We start from the raw sequence: 20,000 nt of genomic DNA, 5'->3' as shown, positions 1-20,000 counted from the left end.
CAGACATTTGCATTTTTTTTTAAATTAGCGCAACCTATTGGTTTGATGCGTGAATGTATTTTGATCTACAGAATGCAGATCATGGGAATTTGTGATTCCATTACGTGTAATGAAAATATATGTATTTTCTTAAATCTTTACTCTACTTGTGGGTGGGTGAGTTTAAGTTATTTTTTAATATTTTGAAACATTCTCTCGATATATCTTTTTTAACGCTTTTTGAGTGTTAAGGGTAAAACCAGAGTGCCGCCTATGCCCATTTTACGTTTAATGCTATGGCGTCGGGGTTTACGTTGATAATAGCTGATGCTTCTGGTTAAAGGTGCTTTTGCATAGTGGCCTTATTAGTCTTTGCAGTTCTTGTGTGGGTTGACCTAGCCATATTCTAGGTTATTATTTATTACTAGGTGTATTATAATTGATGTAGTTTTCTATATAATTTGTATCAGTTTTATTTTGATATAAAATGTGTGTTTCGTATAATAAGTGTTTAAGGCCCTCTTTGTAGTGTTCTGTGTTTTTATTAAATATAGGTGTGTTAGAAGTTAATTTAAATATTCTTAAAGAGACAAAAGGGGATATTGATTGTAATACGGACTTAGGTTGTTTTGATTCCTTATGGGCATATAGTACAGATTGGTGTGCTTTATTTAATGTTACATCCAAGTAATTAACTATTTTCCTAGTAAGGTCGATTTTTATAGTAAGTCCAAAATTTTAAAATGTTTATGTATGGATTTAATTGCTTATTTATAATTATTTCTTTATTAATTTAGTCTAAAAGAATACATCCTCTCTGTAAAGTTCTCCATCCAATTGGAATTGTTTGATGAATATTTACATGAATTTTATCCAAGAGGAAAAAACCAACTAAATAAGTTACCTGAGCTGGGTCGGTGGCACCAATTAAAATGTTAAAATTGTCAGCAGTATTATTTCTGGTCGAATATTTGTTGTAAAAGATTAAGAGAGACTTTCTAGCTCATAGTATTATATTGGTTTTGTCGGAGGGTACAAGAGTTATTTACGTGTGATTAGGAGGGGCTTATATTATAGTATTGGATATATAATTGACAAGAAGAGTTTATGCCGAAAGAAAGACATACCAATACAACACACATCTTGCATAGCAGTACCACTGTTAATCAAATCGAAAGCACAATTACAACTCTATTAAAAATGCAATATATTTGGCTCTAATTCTTGACTAATAAAATACAGAAGCTACATATATAAACACGTTATCAAAATAAAGGGCCTTAAAAACGGATATTTTACCAACATATTTCGGGCATGTAAAAATAAAATTATCCCATTAAATTTAAAATTAAAAAAGTAGGTCCTAGTAAAACATAAGTCTTTAGATATTAAGCCTTGGCAATATTTAAATTCAATGACAATATATCCAAACTTCTAAACCGAATGGACGAGATTCTTTTCGGTTGTAATCCTAAACCTTGGTTGAAATTTGACATAAAATACTCAAAATAATCCGATTATTGCTCTTATTTTAAAAGTGTATAATGAATGATTGGCCCGCTTGTTATTTGATATAATTTTAAATTTTAAATTCAGCGTACCATTGTACAATGGAACAGCTTTTAAAAGTAATATAAACTGGAAGTTATTATTGAAATTTGGAGAGAATTTATAACATCATGCCAAAAGACAGACGGGCTGAACTTAAAACACATTATATAATGACTCTAAATTAGCTATATATATATATATATATATATATATATATATATATATATATATATATATATATATATATATATATATGTGTGTGTGTGTGTGCGTGCGTGTGTGTATGTGTTTGTGTATGTGGGTATGTGTATATATAAAATTATATATATATATATATTAATATTCTCTCTCTCTCGCTAGACATATGTATATATATATATATATATATATATATATATTCTTTAACTTTATTATTAATTTTTTATTTTATTTTGTTTTTCTATATAATTTAATAACTTCGTTTCCCTTATTTTCTTTTAAAATATTTCTAGGAATGTCTGCCTTACTCATGACTAAAATGCTAGTTTCATTTTGGTGTCTTAGAACTTCTCCAACGGCATTTGTGCTGATGAGGAGACTAGGATTTAAAGGCAGAACTTTTGCCAAATTATTGTGAATTATTGTGAATACTCATTCTCAATATCAATATAACACAATTTTGGACACGAATGTACGATCGGGTTGACTTTGTTTCTTTTTGTTTTGTTTGCGGGGCACATTTTTATTCACAATTATGAATCCTTTTACTTAATATATATATATATATATATATATATATATATATATATATATATTTATTTATATTTATATATGTATATATTTATATATATATATATATATATATATATATAGTAGAAAAATGGTAATTAATAAAAACCTGAAGAAAGTGCTCAATATATGTACGCATATGTGCATGTCAAGGCGGAGATGTATGTGTGCATGTGGACGTTTCTTTAGGTATATGTGTGTGTATGTACGCATGTGTGCTCGCGCGTACGGCCCCAGGTTAACCCTTCCCAAGCACTTAACAACAAATAAAACTACAATAGATACACCGAATCGTAGCCTCCATCCGCCTCTCAATCTAAGCGAACACCCAACAGGTCTAGATATACTTATCAAGATATCATCTCACCAACGAGACGCAAACAACCTAAATATTAGGACTCGATTTGTAAAGTAACTCCCTCCTCTTACCCTCACATATCTCCCTCCGACCTCCATGTACTACTATGCCCTCAGCCAAACCAGAGATGAACATTCCAGATCCCCCCACAAAAAGCTATGCCCTTCAACTCCAAGACAAAACCATTACCGACATACCAAGCACCCCTTCCACCTTTCCCCTTGTTCCCTCCTTCTTTTTCCGCTTTCCTCACACCCCTCCCCTGGCACCATTAACTCGTTCATTCCAGCATAATAGAACATTTCTGTAAAAGTCTGAGGAAGCTACATGACGGCAAAAAAAACGAAACAATAATGTAACTTAACAGAAAAATACAGTAATAAAAAATAAAACGTATATACATATATATACGTATATATATACGTATATATATATATATATATATATATATATATATATATATATAGCTATGTATGAGGATGAATTGATATTTATAATAAATTAAAAAGATCGTGCAATAAAGATACTATATGTTTGAATATACATGTATTTATATATGAAGGAATATACATATGGGAACATCATATATATAAATATATATATATATATATATATATATATATGTATATATACACGTCAAAAATGTTATTCATCATTCTATAAGAAAGGCAGTTGTGTTTCATGATTTCTTCATCACTCGCACAATCCCGTAGAAACCGTTCAATTCTTGAGATTCGAAATCAGCTAAAACGACAGATTTTATTGGATTTGGTTAGAAATTTATGTAATATAAATTCCAAATTATGGCATAAATGTATACAATTGTTGTTCTGTAGTTTTTACCCTGTTCGCACTGTGTTCAATCTGTACTTAAATTGAGTAAATAATTATACGAAATAATGATTGATTTTTCTACCGATAGACACGAATTTTTCGTAACTTCGCAACTGTCAGTTAATTAAATGGCATTTTTTACAGGCCAGCTATGTGGACCTTAGTTTTATTATTATGTTTGTGTTTATTTGAATAGACGTTTTCAGAAAATTTTCGAGAAATTTTTCACATATAAATTGTAAATGCGAGGATTGAGCAACATACACGATCCTACAAACACAAACAAACTCACACGCATATGTGTGCTTTGTATACATTTTAAAATTGCATCCCGAATTAAAAGTTTACAGAGAATATTTCAATTATTATACAGCTGTACTAAACATTTTTATGCATAGAATTACTTAATAGTAGCCTTGTGTCCAGCTTGCGCGGAGTTGCCCGGGTGTTTGTAGATACGTGTGGAGAAAGAAAAGTGGTAGTAGGCAGGCAGGTGGCAAGAAGGCGAAAAAGAAAGTGAAAGAAAATCTTAAGTCTTACTGCTACTCCATGACGCCTACAGAAGTCTAACGCGTTCAGATTTAACGTAGTCAATCGAAATCAAAAGAAGACTTGAAAAAATGGCGTTGCTTTTAAACCTCCGAGGAAATCAAATTAGACACAATATCGTTTTTGATGTATGTGGAGAAAAACAGCTGCCATTGAAAGAGGACATCAGGCAGTATCCTAATAAATAGTAGATGTCTCAGTATGAAGGTTTTCTCCTACATTGACCAAGGACGAATTACAGAAACGATTCTACCCGAATCAAGGGTCAGGGTTTTGTGTTCGATTAATTTCATTTTATTTATACGAAAAAGACAAACAAACACGAGTGAAAACGCACGGTAATAATTCCGTTTAACTGGGTCAAAAATATGATAGAGATGATATGCATTTGCAAGTCTGGAATATTACGGTCTGAGAAGTAATCGAAGACATCTCTTGGAATCTAATCGACGCGAGAAGCCCGACGCAAAAAGCATTTCGTGGACATACACAAATGCTCGCGCCCATTTTGCTTTTATGAATTAGACTAACAAAAGTACCCATCGTTGACTGGTTTCAAAAACAGCTTACAGAAAATAGACTCTGATTTATGAAAGTACTAGCGGTAGTACCCGGCGTTGCCCGGGTGGTTGCAGGTGTGTGTGCTGTAAATAAGAAAGAAACCGGGGGAGGGTAAAGTTTATAGGATCGAGCCCGAATGCCTGAGGCGAAGTTTGAAAATAAAATGTGACAAAAACATTAACCGTTCGGCCAGCCAGAATAAGTTACTGAAAAATGTTTGAATTTATTTAAGTAAGAACCAAATTGGCAGATGCCCGCAATGAAAGAAGTGAAAAAATCTGTTAAGCGTATGCGCAGCCTTCATTAAAGAAGTTTTTCATACAAATCCGATTGAAATGGGGAGAGTACCATATGGAAACGGATTTTTTGCAAAGTATTATTCACGGATGAAGTGCGTGCAACTTTTGATGGCCCAGCTGGCTTGAGCAAGATATAGTGCCTAGATAAACGACACCATCATTAGCGTTTAAGGCGCCAAAAAGATAGTGGTGGGATAATAATTTGGGATGGAATTATCGGAGTCCAGGAAGGCGTAAGAATGACGTCAAATGCTTACATAACTTTTCTGAATGGGCACTATGAACAATGGCTAAAGAAGCAAAGGTGTATGTTCAGAAGAACCATTGTTTTCATGCAGGATACTGTGTATTCGCATGCAGCAAACAAAAGCAAACATTGCTTGTAAGAACTAGGGTTGTCTGGGCTACGGAATATGGAGTTGGCTGCGGATTTATCATATTTAAACCTAATTGAGAACCTTGCAGTATCATGAAGCGACACCTCTATGTAACTGAACGCCAATTTAAGAGGTAAGATGATGTATATGATGCTCTGCAAGATGTATCGCGAGAAATAAATTTCACTAATTCTGTGGACCAACATTTTTACAAGTCAGTCATATAAAAAGATCATATATACCCTATTAAATATGTCAACGTAGAAATTTATATGAAGTTATTGTATTCTGATCACTGTTCCTCGTTCATTTAATGTCTGGACATTATTTCAATACACAATTTATGGGTATATTGTGTTTTCTAAAACGAAGTAAATAACATGACACACTGACATAACCAGATATTTTTTTTTACACGGGGGTCACCACCTATCAAGGCCCGGAATCCACTCAGGGATAAGGGTTATTGCAAGTACAGGACTTTAGTGTGGAGATTGAATGAAGTGTTAAAGGGGACGGTTTGTTAGGGATTTGCTTACGTTGCACTTAAAGACATACAGGTTGTAGTCAGGTGGGAAGCGTGCAGTCGGAACAGAGTTCCACAGGTATGCAGTTCTAAGAAAGAAGCTTTGTTAATGGAATCTGCGTTTTGATTTACGCATAGATAAAGAGTAAATTCAGCTAAACAGGTGTTTTTTCTGAAAGATTGGCGAGGGGGGACCAGAGATTTGAGTTTAGACGAGTAGCTTCCCTGGAAATAAGGATAAAACAAAGATAGGCTTGCAACGTCTCTTCTGTGGGAGAGAGGTTGCAGGAAAGGAGAAAAGGGCATTCCCCACTAAGCCACGAAGTTTATTTTGTACTCTGTCAAGGCAGGATAGGCTGTTTTTAGCGGCTTCTGCCCAAATATGGCAGCAGTATTCCATCCTTGGACGTACTTGGATTTTTATATAGATAGAGGATTGCATCATTAGTGAGATATCTTCTAGAGCGGTAGAATGATCCCACCGTCTTTCCAGCGACCGTGACAACAGACTTGATGTACGTGTTCAATTTCAGATCAGGAGTAAAGGACAAACCCAGAAGCTTTTCAAAACATTGTGCTTCTCCTAGACGAGACCCATCCATTTCAAATGATGCGTTGATGATATAAAGATAGGAGTTTGGATTTAGATGCATTAAAGGTAACTAGCAACGTCCTCCACTACTGAACCACGCGCTCGAGATCAGAGAGAACTTTGTCAGTTACAACCTTTGATGTGTTGCCGTAGATGGGCGTGTCATCAGTGTAGATGTCAACGAATGATTTAAGTGTGTGTTTAGGGAGATCATTGATGTAGATCCGGAAGAAAGTTGAGCCCAGCATGGACCCTTGAGGCAATCCAGCCCTAATACGGCAGGGGTCTGTTGTTTGCCATCAACCACTACTCTAATGATCTTATCAGAGAGAAATTATATAATGATTGAGAAAACATTTCCAGTTATACCGTAGCTGGAAATCTTGTGAAGTAGGCCCTTATGCCATATCTTGTCGAAGGCGGTAGATATGTCAAGAGAAATTGCCCTAGAAAGAAGCCTTTGTCAAGAGATTCACTAATCCTGTGAGATATTACCGGTAGCACAGCTGCGGTAGATCTTGCAGAATGGAAAACATATTTCGTGTCACTAAGAAGGTTATTTCTGCTGAGGTTGTTGATTATTTATCTATTTAATATGGATTCCAGCAACTTACGCATACCACACAGGAGATTTATTGCTCTGTACTGAGAGGGAAATTACTTATCACCTGAGTTCTAAGATACAGGACATACTGATGTGATTTTCTAGGGAGTCGCAAAGCACTTATCTCTAAGGCAACGCTTAAACAGTTTCGTAATATGGGAGCAAGTTCTTGTTGAAGCTTTCTTAACACTATAATGTCGATGCCGTCAGGACCGGTTGATTTACTTGAATGAAGATTCTTGATTAGGTTGGCGACCTCATGCACAGATATGTGTATGTTACCTAGCGTGTTCTGTGTTATAGGAGGAAATATCGGGGGGTTGATGGCCTTCGCCGCCTAGGGTAGAATTAGCTGCAAAGTTCTTTGCAAATAGTTTGGCCTTATCTGATACTGACGAGATGACCTCTTGTCCATTGATAATGGTTGGGATAGAACGCCCACTTCTGTTCAGAACCTATGTGTTATTGTCCAAAACTGGTGGGAACCAAGCCGTTGACCAGCTACTTTGGATTTAATAGGCTGTGCATATAGCTCTCTTGCATTTTTATTACTCCTTTACAATGGTTGCTGGCGTTCCTGAAAGCAGCTTTAGTCTCAGTACATCTATTATGTGAGTAGTTATGGAAAATGTTATTTCTGTGCGCGATAGCAGCAGAACATTCTGAGCTGAACCATGGCTTATTGTTAGGTTTTTGTTAAAATTTTTAGATGTTATGAATCGGTATATGCCTACAATTAACCATTCGGTCAGATCTGGTTATATAGAGGATACATCCTTTTGAAACATGGAATGCAAAGGTAGATCAAATATAAATATACGGAAGCTATCCCAGTCAGCCACATGGGATCGGTATACAGTACGGTGGAGGGGTACGTCTGGGGACTTATTACATTTCATTTTTATATTAACTGATACGACGCAGTGGTCGGAGGATGCCAGAGTAGAATGAACAGAACATGAACATTGCCCAGGGGAAGTTGAAAGAAAAAGGTCTAGGAGGCTTGCATATTGACCGGTAGTATCGGGCACACGGGTTGGTTCGCGAACAATCTCAGTGAAGTCATATGCAATAGCAAAATAATGACAACCCATCTCATCATCTGTCTTATTTGAGTGGTTCAGCCATTCCACCTTATGGACGTTGAAGTAACCACAGATGTCGATGTTAGCCGAGGGATGTGCAGACAGGATCTGGTCTATTTTCTCAGATATACTCTTAAAGATAGTAGCTTCGCTGTTATGCGGCCGATAGAGGGCAAATATAAATGCAGTGCTGTAAGCAAGTCCAACCTGGAACCACATATAGGGCCGATTTGGATCTTCTCTAGAGATATCCGTGCCACACGGGAAGCCATATTTAATGTAGGCACATATTCGATAACCATGGCGAGCTTGGGGTCAGATTTAACTGTTTAGTAAGAGTATCCGTTAATTATAATCTCATCTAGGGAAGTGGTCGGCCCTATTCCAGTTTCGCTTAGAAAAATACGTCCGGTTGCGTCTCCTGTAATTGGGTTTCAACCTCTGGAAGGTGGGAACGTAGACCACTGATGTTGGAGTAGGAGTCATGATAGTAGTGGTCCTCGTTGTAAGATGGGCTTTTAGGTTTATTCGAATTTTTTTTCTGGGGATATTTCATGTAGAGGTTTTGGGATTTGTGGAACATGTCGGCATACTTGGTTAGAGCAGGATAGAGACGGAAAGTAAGAGAGAAAAAGACAGGAATTTGTTGTAGCCCATGAAAAGGTAAAGCCGTGAGAATTACCCACTAGTATGGCATCATGAGGCACAACTAGAAACTACTCCATAGTCCAGAATCTATTCACCAAGTAGAAATACAGCAGTTCCAGTACTTTGCGCCTGTTGATAGGACATCCTCCTTAGTGGTGAATCAAAGGTTCGGGTCCCTGACTATCAGGCGGATAACGTAAGCCCAGACAAAACGTTTACCTCCAGCACCCTTACTAGTTAAATGGCCACAAGGGCAGACATAGAAACAGAAAAATGTCCGACACCTCGGACTACTGTTCACCATGTACTACCGATCTAAAAGGAAGCTTTTTCTGCACACTTTGACAGAAAAAATCACTCACTTGAATGAGGACTGAAGGGCAAAAAAAGAGAAGCGAGAGTTACTGGAGCTGCCGATTACACATCAACTGTATTATCTACTCTCCATTAAAAAAATTGTTTTTTTAAAATAAAAATAAATTTAAAAAAATAAATAAATATAAACGGGGATGTGGGGGTATGGGTACAAGTGATTTATTAATATCTACTTGGTAAAGTCCGGTGCTTAATTATCAATCCAGGACACTTTAGATGATAATCTCCCCTTCCATATTAATGGGTAGACGCTTTTGGCGTTATCTATCTGGTGTTTGAATCATTCGAGTTCACCTCATAATTAAAATCCAATAATTAACTTTCATCAGTTTGTGAAGGTGGCTTAATATGGATTTACATTTGAGTTTAGATAATTATTCAAGGTTTCAATTTGGGAGTTTCGTTTTAATAGGTTACTTTTACTTTGCTAATACCACCGTGTATTATATTTCGAATATAATTGAAAATAAGACTAACTATATTAGATGGTGTGATTGGCTAGCCAGGAAGCAAGCATTTTCAATATAAGCCAGATTATAGTAATGATGTATATAAAGTATATGACATAAATAAAGTCCTAACTTTATCTAGTGTTATGAAGAAAATAATCCCCGCCATTTTTGTATTTTATCGCTAGTTTACTTCAATGTAGCATGAGTTGGAAGACTTTTGCCTTTTTCAATAGTAGTCGCGAATGTCATCTTAAAAGTTTGTCAAGACAGGAAAAGTAGAGACAAATAAATGCATATACATAAATAAAACAAGAAAAACAAGTTTAATCAAGGTAACATGAAATCCTTTTCTTGGGATGAATTTTAAAATACTTAATCTCTGTTTGATATAATGGTTCGGCGTCCGTTCTTTTTTTTTTTTTTGCCAACTGGCATATTGCCGTGTCTTTCTAGAGGGGAAGACGTTTTCTATTTCCGGATAACTTGTGCACGTGTGCGTATGTATTTATAGAATAAAAGTCGTTACGTTCAAATGTAAATGCGATATATTAAATTTAATTTTTGTTTTAATTTTACATTTATTGATATTTCTATCTTCTGCCATAGTTTCAGGAATATTGCTTTAAATACTTTTATTTTCTGACTGGAGTAGCTGAATAGTATTGTAAGAACTTTCTCAAAGTTTCATGGACTTTTTTTCACTCGTTCCTTAAATATTAAAAAAAATGTATATATATATGTATATATGTATATATATATATATATATATTAATATAGTAATTTATAAAATATATATGGCGATTAAGCTACACTGAATATTCTGCATTTCATCCACTATAGGATTCGCCAGGCTTATGCGCGAATTCTTTGGTTGCAGAATATTCAGTGTAGCTTAATCGCCATATATATTTTATAAATTACTAACTAGCTCTACCTACGTATTGAGCACGTTTTGAAGTAAATACTTAAAGTTTACGCATAAATCTATACTTTCGTATATTAAATTTATGTGAGTAAATGAAGTAATTATATATAAATATATATATATGCATATATATATATATATACCCCCAAACACAACTATATAAAAAAAGTTACGTTGACAACTATATAGCTATATTTTTAATTTCAAATGAAATTTTATGTTAAAAAAAACGTCGAGATTATTTATGTGTGCATATCAATAAATTATGGCTTAAGAAAGTTCCTATATCAAATTGTGCTCTTTGGAATAAGACGTGTATTGAGGATATATATTCAAAATTCATATTGATGCGTATAATTTCGTGAATTTCCTCACTTGCGATACAGTGATAACCTGATATGAGAGTCTTCTAACTCAAACAGTAGAGCTCTTTCATATGCGGGCTACACATATATTCGTTTGTTTTTTTTAATATACGGGAAAACTGTACATTTACAAAGGCTTTAATTTGTTACCAGTCTTAATCTCTCTTATATAGGTTTTCATCGGAACTCTTATATCCGGGTTACACAGTATAAGCTAAGACCTCACTACAGGGCCTGTTTCCGGCAACGTATATATTTTACATTTTTATGAAGACACAGATTTGAAAACTACCGCTGTATTATATTTTAATTTGGGTTTTAAGGAAAGAAATATATAAAAACCGTTTAATACTTATAGATAAATGACAACCGTAATTATTATGAGAATGTAGACTACGAGCTTTAATATTTTTCACAAAAAACATTCACTTTCACATTATAAATTCGAACAAATATACGCAATTATTATATGAAGCAAAATAGAAAACAAATACATAGTATATGACTGAAAACAGTTGGATACTCATAAAAAGAAAAGTGTACAAACAATAAAATATACGTATTACGATACGTATAATATGGCCAATTATATTGTCAGTAATGTCATGGAAAACTGCGTGTGTATAGTGTATATATATATATATATATATATATATATATATATATATATATATATATATATATGTATGTATATATATATGCATATATACATGCACACACATACACACTCAGCCACATATATTTATATATATATATATATATATATATATATATATATATATATATATATATATATATATATATAATGAAAAGAATAATTTCAGTAAAAAAAATTACAATAAAAATAAAAATAAATTTTAAATTCCCGGAAAAAAACTCTAAATTCATCCAATTTCAGACATCGCACTTCCATAATCAGACTTATAAAATGCCTTCCATTAAAAAAGAAATATTCGGAGAAATAAATAACAAAAAAGTAAAAATAAAAATCGACTTTGCTCTTGCACGAGCGAACTTCTAATAATTTGCAATTATAAAAGTATATTTAAGTATATCAGGATATATATATATATATATATATATATATATATATATATATATATATATATATATATATATATATATATATACTCAATCTCTTCTCGATAGTAATAAAGTTACCGGCGAATTCCCTTCTGGAAAAAAGTAGTGTAGATTTGGAACAACGCATGCAACATGTAAATTCCATTGCGCTAACTTACAGCAACTATTTTATTAGCTTGCGCACTACATTAATAATACATCTAATAGTGAAAAAACTTTCTAACATTAGATTCTAGAATAAAAACAATCACTATCACAATATCGTAGGGATATCTATCTTTTCCTTTAAAAAATAGGCTTATTTCCGCAACCAGTGGACACCAGGGGGAATGCTTCACGTCGTACATGTGCTACACTGACACGAAGTGCAACTAGCTTAAACATACACAGAGATGCAATTATCTCTCCCGTAGTAGACTAAATAAAACATAATTTCTTGGATTGCATGTTCCCTTATACTCTTATTTCGAGTTAAGTCCCTTCTAAACGACCACTTTAGAATATTACAATATGGCGTAGCTATAGCAACCACTTATTTACACGGCGAAGTTTTTAGTAAAAATACACTTTATTATCAACGAAAACCAACAGTAAAGAATTTGTCCACACCTTTTAAGAAAGTAGTGGGTGTGTTATTATTCTGATAACACTAAACCACACACAAATATACATTTAGTGTTTCATACAACACGTATCTTGTAGATTCTTCTATCTTTTCTTTCTTTCATTTTTTGTGTTGGAAACTGTCAGATGTAAACAACGCAGGACTAGTATCAAATAAGTCGTTACAGCGTACACGCGGGGGACGATATTGCCCTATATTATATCAGTGGCGGTTTAATGCATTATGTTTTCTAGTTTTCCCCCTTTACTTATCTAATTATACCCATAAACATATTTGTTAGGGCATTACTTTCTTTTCTCATTCTGATCACTTGCAAGCATAGGACGACTTTTACACCAGAATATATCGGCCGCTGTTTTATATCTATAGTTAACTTATTATGTTTTATTTATTTAATTGTGTACATTTACACGTACACTTTTTCTTCTTTTGTCAGTCATATTCTGTTTGGACATATGCATTTACTGAAGCACACTGTAATTATAATGTGGCTATTTAGAAACCCATTACAAAGGTAAGGGAGGGTTTCTTTTGGCAACTCATGCCTCCTTTAACCCAACAAGAATGCACACACTAGAATTTAACTTAAATATACATTTTAAAGGTGACTGGGCAAAAATATTGCATTGTGAATTCTGAGAACACAATCTAACAAAAAACATTCTCTGCAGGAGGCAATAGGATGAAAAAGTACGACATTTAAGAGTTATTGAGATTTTAACAAGCATTGTTAATTTTCTATTTGCGTAGATTTTACCACAGCATTTAAACAAAGACGTGTTTATCTTTCCTTGCACACATGGAACACTCTACAAAATTTAAACACAACATGTGTTTGAGAATGTAAATATGCACAAACTTCTGATACGTAAGTACACTTGGTAAACAGACTCAAAATAACTTTTAGTGGTACCAATATTAATTTTCTTTTTTTATCAAGATTTTAATAGTTCTATATTTTATCAAATTTGTATTCCCGTTAACTAATTGGTAAATTTTAATATTTATGACCGATTACCTATGCTTCAACGATGTGAATTACTGTCTCGACACTATCTTTCGAACTGAATAAATGCATTAAAACAATTTAAAACTCCAAAATAACGACGGCCGGTTCCAAAGTAAATGTTATTGCCTACGGAAACACGTACGCTATACTTTACACCACTTTTTCCGTGCCATATTTATTTATTTTTTGTGAACGATTATGGAGACTTCAACGACGTTATCTTTGTGTTTTTCTCATACATGTATAGTCTCAATCCTTAATTTATTAAGACATTTTTTTACAAAACATAGCCTTCGCATGAAGAAGGGCGCGCGTATTGTAATGATTCTCTAATTCCACGTAATAAGTTTAATAGAACATGCAAACCTAGAATTTTATTTTATACTATTTGGGGAAGTTTAGATTTCTCCCTTAAATAAAAAAAACAGAATAGTAAGATTTGAACAACAAACGCATAGAGCCATGACTGCTTTTGCTTCTTGGTCTTAATGTTGACGATGAATTCTCTAAAAATGTACCGGTAGAAGATGTGGTACAGCTTCATTTAGAAAAAATAGAATTCGTGCGGTTTACGTAGAAAAAAAGGATGACAGCCTTGAAAGATACTGTTATCTGTAAAAAGAAGTAATCTACCCTGATTTCAATCACTATAAAAAGATGAGAATTCCTAACATTAAAACTTTTTTACTTATGACTATTTTAAAAATGGGGCATTTTTCGAATTTTCCAAATTATACTGATTAAAGTATAGCAAATAAGCACATATTAAAGTTGTTTCCTTAAATGTTATTTTAGAATCCAGCTGTACCTGCAGAGTATCGCCTCAACCAGAACTAATCGCCAGTAAGCAACAGTGCTTACAATCAAAGATAGTGGTTTCGTTATCTGCCACTGGAACTAAATTCCTGAAAGTGGAAGCTCGATAATTTCATGTAGGCCACAATAGCAATAGTCTGCAATTTAATGAGATGGCAGTAGTCATCACCAATAACAGTATTTTTTTTCTTTTTTGAGGCTTAGGTTTCTTTAATGACACTGTTGTCAATCTGTATCAGGCTTCCACGAGCAACAATATTCCGCTGGTCCCTGTTAATATATATATATATATATATATATATATATATATATATATATATATATATATATATATATATATATATACATGCGTGTATATGTGTGAGTGTGTGTGCATGTGCGTGTGGGTGGGTCTGTGTGTGTGTGTGTTTGTGTAACCGAATAATAGATATTTTATGCATAATAATCAAGAAAAAATCTGATATTAAAAACATCTTGCGAAGTAAAGGATGCCCAAAAGAAAGTGCCAACATACGTGTATCTCCTGCTGTAATTAAAAGGTTTAATAAAGAAAGAAATAGGCATTTACAAATCATCATGATATAATATTCAAATCATGAAATACTATTGGTATATACTGCGCTATAATAAGGCAGTGGCTATGTTCTGAGAAAAATCCTGCATCCATAACACAATAAAGCAGGTGAAAGCTTAATAACATTAAATAAATTTCAATATTAATATTGGAAAATGTACATAAGAATTTTATAATATATCAACTGAGTTATGTCGAAGAAATCGAAGCTTCTTTATGTCGATTACATGATTACAGCTAAAGGAGTATCAGTAAGCAACTGCTCATATTATTTTTATAACAATCTCGCAGATACACATATACACATAAACACATACATACACACATATATACACGCATATACGATATATACACACGCACAATATATATATATATATATATATATATATATATATATATATATATATATATATATATATATATATATATATGGGTGTGTATGTGTGTGTGCGCGTGTGTGTGTAATTATCATTATGATATATGGGCTGGCGTTTCATGTTAAAATTTTACAAAAATCCAGGCCCACTTCGACAAGTAACCTTCCAACCGAAAACAAATTGTGTGCCCTTAAAAAACGGGAATTTTTTGGCTGTGGTGAAAAGGAAATCATCTGAATTTTACTGTCGGGCATTGTCTGGGAGTAGCAGTTAGGGAAATTCACTGGCTGTCTTCGTCAGCACTTAGGATTACTAGCGTTGTCGATCACTGCTTATAATGTCTCATGTTTTCTCTGTGGAACTTTTCTGAAACGATAAGGCTTTTCTTTAATATTCGTTCACCCTCCTCCATTCCATGGTACGATTATCCAATGTTAAACACCGTTTAGCACTGGTGTTTATGATTTGCCGCATCTGTGTAGATATGTTTATATAGTTCTGCGGAATATAGAAGTTTTTGTATTCCTATGATGTTAATTTCTTATATAACTTTCTTCAGAAGGTTACCTTTTATGAGCATGCAAATTCCAAGCACATAACACTTACAAAATACTGTCATCATTATTTTATAACTGCCCCTAATCTGCAAAAGTAATTGTTTTTTAAGTTATAAAGAGCTACAATGATTGCCACGATATATAAAATTGTAAAGGGTAAATACAGAAAAGTTTTCCATCGCGCTGTTTATAAATTAAAAAAAAAACATCTTTATAAGACTATTTTCCATCTGTTTTTTTTCATAAATAATTACTAGCAATATAAAAATGTTGAATTCGATATTATAGTTAAATTAGAAGATAAATTTCAGTCGCGTAGGGTGTACATAAGATATGTTTCCCACCTAATATAACGTCGATGCTTTTGCCTGGATTTATATAAAATAACGATTAATGTAATTCATAAAAATTTAAAGTAAGAATGGTCTTCCTGTAAAATTATACGAAAGAGAGACTACGAATATTTGTACACGTAGGTTCAGTTTCAAAAATATAGACATAATGATGGCGAAGTTGATAATAATCAACATTTTCTTTAAGTCTCTCTACTGAAAAATGGGCAACTCAGGAGAAATTAAGCAGATTTTTCTGTTTAATTGTAAATGTTTAAGTACGCGGAAGTGAAGTCATCATGTTTTTTTTCTGTTGTAAGACCATCGTTTTGCATCAAAAGAAATACACACCATTGACAGCTGTCGTTATATAGCAGAATATACAAAGCTTCATTTTCACTTGCATCAATTTTAGTCATTAATATGGAAAGATTAATTCAAATATAGTGAATTTCACACTTCGTCATATTCGGGAATTTTTTTATTCTGATTATATGAACTCATATTTAAAATATATGATTTCCAGTTGTGATAAGATTGCAACAACAGCTACTTGCGTAACAATTGTATGTATACCCGTATGTATATAAAGTATGTGTACACACACACAGGCACACGCATATATATTTATATATATATATATACATACATATATATGTATATATACGTATATATACATATATATACATATAACTATGTGTAGATATATATGAATATAAGTATATATTTATGTATATTTACATAATATGTATATATATATATATATATATATATATATATATATATATATATATATACGTAAATGCACATATACAGAGAATTAAATATGTAAATATATATAAATATATATTTATGAATTGATATTTGTATAAATATATGTATATACACCTATATATATATATATATATTCATATATCAGTATTAATGCATATGTTTGTACACATATATATATATATATATATATATATATATATATATATATATATATATATATATATATATATATATATAAATGTAATTTTTGGTTTGTTAAAAGTGAATAAAACCATATTTCTACGTTACCAATTTAATTGAAATTTTCAGAAAATCTATTTTTAAAGTAAAAAAAGATTTGCATGTTATTAAAATAATCTAACATTGCGAATTATAAAAATATTTTATTATAAATGAAAATATTTGTCGGAACTGCGAGATTGTCCCCATTTCATTTCCGGTAGAAAGGAGCCTTTCACTTATTGAGATAAGTATTATTTGTATTAATTTTTATGATACTCATGCAGAAAGAGATCCGTGCTGAAATAATTACGTTATTATTTAAAAAGTCATTCTTAACATGGGGAGAGGAGGGTATTTTGTACATATTCTGTACGTTAACCTTACAATAGAATAAAAAAAAAACATCGTAAAACTTTAATTTGGAAATACGATTTAAAAAATAGCGCGGATCACTCTCTTCACTTTTTCCTTTTATTAATCTTAAAGAGTACAAATTTTCTTATTCATGAAAAGAGTTAAGCCTACGTAAATAAATAAATAAATTAATGTCTGTGCACGTGACAAATTATCAATTAATAGTTTAGTTACTTAGTTTAAAAAAATATTCATGAAAAGAGTTAACGTAAATAATCTTTGGAAAAGTAAGTGTGTAATTTCTATACTTATAGGTTTTTTGAAATGTTTTTCACTGGATTATTATTTATTGGACACTAATTAAACAGATTATTAAAAAAAAGTTTTAAAAAATCATTATTTCGACATTTGAAATTGGTGGTAACATTTTAGTTACAACGTTCTGATAAATCAGTCACCCTTTTTGTAACCAATATAAACCCGGTATATCACAACCATAGAAATTAAAAATTATCTGAGTGTCTACCGCATTTGTAAGTCAAAAATATATTTGTTTCTCAAAGAAAAAAATAGATTGAACGTTACGTTTTTATTGTTTTTAAGAAAATAAAGTTTCCAGTTTTTTTTATTGTTTTTTTTTACTTATTTAGTTAAAAGTCAGTTTGTGGGTGTTATTTTTTTTAATGATTTGTTTTTATGAAAGGTGGGCGTTTTTTTTTTGTTTTTTTTTCAAAACTTTTTTTTGTTTAAAATTTTTAAAAATATTATAAATTTCACTAACATGCTGGAGAAATGTTGGTGCTAATGCAGAGAGTGATCCGCGCTATTTTTTAAATCGTATTTCCACGTTTAATTAAAGTTTTATGATATGTTTTTTATTCAATTGTAAGGTTAAAGTACATAATAGGTAGAAACGCCCTCCCCTCCCCATGTTAAGAATGGCTTTTAAAATAATAACATTATTATTTCAGCACGAATCACTCTGTGCATGAGTACTGAAATGTTTAATGATTTGGTATTTTTTTAGATTAGGTCCACCTCAACAATTTTCCTTTAAATGACGACATTTAAAAGTTTTCGAGTATGCTGAATACGGAAATCGCGTTGAATTTTTTTGGAAATCAGTAGTTATCAAGATATAAAAAGTTATATTATGCATTGTATTCTTTGGTGGCCATATGTTTACGCGCGCACGCGCCATAAACAAATGCACGCGGTAAAAAAGATGACCGCCAATGATTACAATACGTAATACAACTTTTTATATCTTGATAAATAATAATTTCTGCAAAATTTCAATGCGATTTTCGTATTCAGCATAGTCGAACACCATTGCAAGTCGTCATTTAAAGGAAAATTGAGGAGTTGTTTCTAATCTAAAAAATTACCAATAATTTTCCATCCCGTACGCCTCCCAATACATTGCTTCGTCAACATGCGACCATTTTATATCTCCCGAAGACACTTCCGTATTTATCCCCCCCCCAAAAAAAAATGGGTGACCGATTTACCAAAACGTGGTAACTAAAAACTGAGTACCCCTTTCAAATGTTGGAATAATTTTTTTTTTTCAATTTTTTTTCATAGGTTAGTGTTCAATCAATGATAATCCAGTGAAAACATTTCAAAAAACCTATCAGCATAGAAATTCGCATCGGGGTGATGGTTGTATATCTCCGCACCGTAAGTAAATAAATAAAAAAATGTTACGTGCACATGCCTTGACTAGGGGGGACTAAGGGAACGACCATAAATAATTCTGCGGGTCGCCATGGAAATCAACGCCCAATGAGTACAAAAATAGTCTTCATGATATGAAGAAAATTTGTTTCGAAAAGTGGTTCATCACTTTTCCATGTAAATTTAACTTTCTAGCTACCTGGGGAAGGAGCATTTATTTTCGTGTTTATTGGCTTAAAGGGTTTTTGACAAGGCAGTTTGGTACGCGAGTGCATATTTAACAGTTTTCGTTTATGCTCACGCGTAGCATAAACAAAGGCTACGTCTGTGAAATGGAAAATAGTCCTATAGTTCAGTGGTTATTACCATGCAAAAGGAATCAAACAAAAAAAAATTAGCCAAGAAATACACAGAAAAAAAAACATAACATCCATTTTTTTCTATCGAATTCATTTGCTGTTCTTATTGAAAACTATTTTCCCCCGGATTTTTGATATAATTTTCCATTAAGGACCGTTCGTCTCTCGTTCGTATATAACAATTTTTTTTTGTAGACTTCGGTGTGCTAAAAGCGAATCTGCAAACCGTTTCCGTTGCAAAAAAATAGGTTTATGATATGAAGAAATTACTGTTTCGAAAAGTGGCGATCACTTTTCCATGTAAATTAACTTAAAATGAGCACCAACTTTCAAGCCAACTGAGAGAGGGGAGACTTTTCCCATGTTTATTACGTAAACGAAGGCTACGGC

The sequence above is a fragment of the Euprymna scolopes genome, chromosome 27 (assembly GCF_053919585.1).
Source record: "Euprymna scolopes isolate OS-2025 chromosome 27, ASM5391958v1, whole genome shotgun sequence".
In the NCBI taxonomy this organism is placed as follows: Eukaryota; Metazoa; Mollusca; class Cephalopoda; order Sepiida; family Sepiolidae; genus Euprymna; species Euprymna scolopes.
This window is presented reverse-complemented; position numbering follows the sequence as displayed.